Source organism: Tinamus guttatus, unplaced genomic scaffold, assembly GCF_059628265.1.
Source record: "Tinamus guttatus ecotype Peru unplaced genomic scaffold, ASM5962826v1 Tinamus_guttatus_pri_ptg000394l, whole genome shotgun sequence".
Lineage (NCBI taxonomy): Eukaryota > Metazoa > Chordata > Aves > Tinamiformes > Tinamidae > Tinamus > Tinamus guttatus.
In genome coordinates, this window is record NW_028288928.1 from 1,560,249 (window position 1) to 1,565,897 (window position 5,649).

A 5,649-nucleotide genomic window follows, 5' to 3' on the forward strand; every position below is an offset into this window, starting at 1 on the left:
CTTTTTCTACACAGAAGTGGCTTCATTTCAGTTCTAGCAGTGAAGTTTTGGGTTTGGATGGAGGGGGAATCTTTAAGAGTGTATCACTGAAGAAGTGAGCTTATATCTGTATAGGTGCAAAACTGTCATTCTGCCAAGAGTATAAGGTTGCTGCTCTTAATGCAGATGAAGACTTTCCAATTGTGAATTCCTTACACCATGATGATAGGTAGTACTGCATCCATATGTGATGGGGGAGAACGTTTTCCCCCCCATCCATCCAGTTCATTCAAAGTGAATCTCCTGTCTTCAGAAAGGAAGGACCTATTGTGAATTAATGAGTAAATTGTGAATTAAATGAGTTTGAGATAAAAGGGCAATTGCAGCAGATCTTTCAGTAGGAAAAAAGTTACAAGTCTGTACCTGATAAAGCAATAAATGTGTGGGAAAGCTCCTCTGAAACTAATTTTGGTAGGAGGAGGAGGAAAGGATGTATTTTCCATCTGTAGAGAACTAGGAATTTAGGTTTTACTATGATGCTGCAGATTTTTTTTTTTTTTCCTGGTGCTGTTACCACGTCTGTGGCTGAGATCTGAAAGTCACGATGCTCTGAAGAGAATCTATGTTGGGATGTTTACTACAGCGATGGCTTGAGGTTGCCTTCCTTGGCAGCTGCCGACTGCAGCTGCGGTCCTGACAGAACTGCAGTTTCTTGATGCACTCGCGTCATGACTATCCCACAGCGCAAGCTTGACGGGGTTTCCTTTTCAGATCACACCCAGCTTCAGCACTGATTCATGTTCTCTGAAGTTGGAGTTTGATGGCCTTCAGGACTGAGTGTTCTCCTCATCTTCGAGTAGGATAACAGGAGATGGATTGAATTTGGGAAGTGTGTGGAAGTAAGGCCCTGTCTCTGACTCCTCCAGGAAGAGGCTTTTCTCTGTAAACCTTTCTCAAGGGCTATCTTGTGACATATCTGAGTGGATGTTTCTTAGCTTCAGTAGGGAATTGCTTGTCCTTCAGGGAATCCTGAATAGCTACTAGCTCAATATCTAGGACCTTTTCTACCTTTATGGGATGTTAACATCCAAGTGGACTTGATTTGGAACAGGGCCTTCCACTCTAATGTAGAATGAAGACAAATGCCTGAGCTCAACTTTTTTTTTGCATGAGATGCAATTTCTTGTCTCTTGGCCAGGCCTGCTTTGTAAGTGTCATTCAGGGCACTTAATGGTGCTTAGAAAAGACTTGCTATGCGAAAACACCAGATAAAAGTCTCTTCAATAGAAATGAAAAAGTAATTTGGGGATATTTTCTGCCAATCAAATTTTTCTTACTTAATATAAAGAGCATAGCACAGGTTCCTTTATTTACTTTCACTTACAGAAAGTCCTTGGGAATATTTTGTCAGATGAGCACAATATATTTTTGTTTTAAGTGAGTACTTCTTCACTGCTTTGGGATTCAATTCACTTAGCTTAAGGCCAAAAGCAAAATAAAATGCATTGGTACTCGTGTACTCTCGAGGCATATGTAATGCAAATATAATGCTTTAGCTTCAGGCTAAACTCGTAGTGATGGAGTGGGCGGCCTCCCTGGCCATCTCACTCGTGTGAGCTGAGTATGCAGCTCTCAACGCAACACCAGCACGAGCACAGAGGGGAATCTGTGTGTGTATATACGTAGCTCACCTTAAAAATGATGTGAACCAATAATGGCAGCTTTGGTATTACAATAACTTCTTTTTTAATGAAAACAACGGGTAAGACTTTCTGGTAAGGTTAGAAAAAGTTGCTTTGTGAACAGTCCATTCCATCCTTGACAAAATTTGTAACACCGAGTGTTTGCAGAGGCTGTGGATTACGAGGGTCCGGGGAAGGGGGCAGCAGGGAGCTCTGAGGTTGAACAGAGGCTGTGAGGAAGGGACCCGGCCGGGGGCACCAAGGCAGCTCCCCCAGCACCGCGGAGGGGAGCGCAGGGCGGGTGCTGCAGGACGGGCCCTGCGCTGGCTGGAAGCAGAGCCTGAGAGGACCGTGCGGGTGGAGAGGAAGGGCCTTCATGTCTGCTTTTGAGCAAAGGAAAAACATGTTTTGCTGGCATTTAAAATCTTCTGAGTTTTATGAATGCCTCTTAGTTCTCTATGGGTGCTACTTATTAGAAGACATATGTGCTCTCACCAATTACATGAACAGGGGGGCAGATCTGCTGTCTAATAGGTAAGGCTTACCTTCTGCTACTGTTTTGGTTGTCACAGAAAATGCCTGACAGTTGTATGTAGCTACCTCTCATCTTTGGTGTATGTAACCTAAGTGCTTTTTAAAGCTCAGCTGAGCCTCTCCAGATGAGGGGATGGCCCTGTAACTGGCTTAGTCTCTGCTGCCCTTTCGGAGCAGTGTTTCCATCTACCCCCATGGTGCAGATCAGGGGAGAGTCTTCCCTGAGCAATCCACTGCTTGCCAGCTGCAGTTGTTTTATGCTTCTTTACATCTTCGAAGCGTGTGGAACAAGCGGGTAGTTTATTATCCAACCCAGATTTCCTTTGAATGTTCGCAGGTGGTAGCAGGGCTGAAGTGGTGTAGGGGGCCAGGAGACAGATACACCCGCTGAGCATCTTTTTTCACTTGATACAGATGCAGTTGGAGAAGGATTCCCTCACTAAAAAGGAGGAAGGGAGAGACTTGGGTTCCTTTGGGTGAGCGGAGAGAGGGGTGCATGATAGATAGGGAAAATAGGCAGACTCCTGCTGCCCCCCAGGTCCCCCGTCCACCTCCCAGCTTTGTGGATTTGCTGCCTGTTTTCCTTCTCTTTCCACCAGCCTGAAATTACTCAGTCTTTTTACTCTAATCTGCTCTGCCATCCTAATCCTCTTAGTATCCATTCATATGAGTAATTTAGCTTTAAGGGTAGCTGAATTACAGTGCTCTGACACCCACCCACCTTTGGTAAGGAAACACTTGGTAAAAGCCCATTCCTTTTTCCTTCTCCCCTAACCTGCAGCCAAAGAAAGGGCTTGAATTTGTGCCTGCTAGTGCAGGGTCAGATTCAAGGAGCCCCCATGAATCGTGACAGGTCAGAAATCCTGGTTTTTCTTTCCACGTGTGTGTGTTGTGAGCTGTTCAGCATGCAAAGTTTATTTTTGCGGTGTGTGCAGGGCGGCTCATCTTCAGCACAGCTTTTTTTCTGAAGGAAGTAAATGTTGTGCAATAATGAATAGGATTGATGTGGATACTTCACTGAATTGTAGTCTGAGCTTCCGCTGTGGTGAAAACTGCTTTGTCTTTCATCCTTACAAAATAAATAATGAAGTTCTCTGCCCATCTCCCAATCTGCTTTTGGATCATTGGTCTTATTCATTGCCTCAGAGCTTTTTCTTACAAATTAGATGTTGCACTTAAAACAGATCTCTGCAACCTTAGCCTCAGCAAGAGGGCGTTTTGTTGAGCTTTTTGTATTTGAGCACTCTACATAGGTAAAAATAGATTATCTGTAATATGAGGGGAAGGTATCTTGTTGCGTGTCTTTTGGAAAGTGATAAATGTGCACTCTTAGCACTGTAATTCTCATAATTTTTACACTGCTTACATGGTTTGTGGCTATTACTTGCTTCTCTTACAATTACTGAGGCATTCCTAATACCATGCAGGTATGTCTTGAAAGTTGCTTTTTGTTGCCTCTGTGTGTTCTTTGCACATACACAGTATGTGTTGGTGTTTAAAGCATCCGTGAGCAGCGCAGGCTTTCGCTGCTTACACAGCTGGCAAGACTGCCTATAGGGAAAAGCTGATGAAAGCTTTTTCTTAGGAAGAGTCAGTTCTGTTAAGCCTGTATAGGCGTGGAAATGACCTGCAGGATCCTTGTTTCTGTCTTCTAAAGAACAGTGTTTTGCTGAGGAGCTGGGGAGCAGCATGTCAGGTGCTCCTTCACGATGACAAGGGCTAACCTGGCGCTGTCTTTCACATGTTAATACACACACACTCTTCCCCTCACCTTCAGTGTTGCACTTACTAATCTTGTTTTCCCCTCCAGACAGTTCCTGAGCATGCACTTAAAGGTGCTGCTGCACTCACGAGGTTTGAAAAAAGGCACAGAGAGCATTTTTAAATGTATTTGTTTAATTTGCAGTAAAAAAAAAAAGATTTTTCTAAGCATATGAATGATGTGCATCTAAAACAACATAATAATCAAGGTCACTTTCATTTTTTAAAAGCAAAACCTCAAATTTTTCAGGCCTTGAAATCCATTTTAAGAAGTTTTCAATTTAAATCTTTCAAAGCAAGTCTTTTCCTCAGACTAAGGGAAGGTGAAGGTTGTATTAAAGGTGATAATGATAGAACAAAATTACCAGATTCTATGCTCATCCTTTTCTCATTTAACACTCCGCTTTATAGATACGCGGTTTAGCATTCCACATAAGGCTTTCTTTTTTTTTCTCAGGCACGATTATGGGAAATTAATTGTTCTTTGTGTGTGTCACGCAGTATTAATAACATTACGAGGCTTGCAACAATCTCGAGTTGTTTAGTTACAAAAACAAATGCTCCAGACAATTAACTTTGGGGAGAAAGTAGGTCACTGTTTTTGAAGTTCTTGTAGATGGCTCCAGTATAAGGGTACAGTTCCAGGTGTATGGTATGGAAGAAGGCAGTATAATAATACCTGTATTTTTCTTTTTCCAGACTAGAAGTCCTAAGTTTTCCACCTTCATAAGTGCTTCAGCTCAGCACCTTCTTTTGACTTAATGGGATCAATTCAGGTAATTGCAGAGTTTGCCGAAGCAGCGGGGGGGATGTTATAAACCTTTTTTTCTTACTGGTGAGCAGTTTGTCTTGTGGAGAAGTGAGGTTAACTTCAGACTAATGGAGCTAGCCTGAATGACTGCTATCCATGTGGAATGAAGAGGGGTTGTAATCTCGTGTCGAAAGTGTCTAGTTCAAGGATTTATAAATACATTGGCTGTTGTGGACTCTGAAGTGTCTTGAAGCTTTTTGGTCTACAGCTGCATGTAAATACCCTTGCCATAGTAGCTGGGTAGCGGATACTGGTTAGACACGACACCAGTATCATGGATACAAGATTCTTGAAGCTGGGCTGACTTTGATGTTGGACATGCAAAGCGTTTTGCCCCCGTGGCCACGCGCATTCGGCCATGCGGCCCCCTCTTCGTGCTCCTTATTTTTGCTCCCAACACAATGTGCACTTTCTGCTGTCCCCTGGAGCGGGTGTGTGGGAAAGGTATGCTGTAATTGGGTTATAACCCTTCATAATGACCTCGCAACTCTGTGAGAAGCAACAGGGATCAAGTTGTGATTTATTTAAGCAAGCTACATGGATGAAAGGTGCTCCCGAGCGCTCAGCTAGTTGCCTAATCTGACGTAAATTTTCACATGTAGCTCGGGTTTTGTTATGAAAGTCCTCAGGTTTACGAGCAAGCTTCTAGACTGCGGAAACCAGTTAGTGAGCAAAGTTAGTATCGCCTGTTTTTGGTACACCTTTTTACATTCAGCAAATTCGATCGTATCCTTGTCACACGAAAAGCTAATTTAAGTTTTTATTTACACTTGGAATAACTGACCTCGCTTTCGGTACATTTAACGCGCGCAGATTTAAAATCCAGGCTGGGTCGTGCTGCTTTGGTTGTGGGTCCCTTGTCAGTCTGCGGTCATGGCGCTC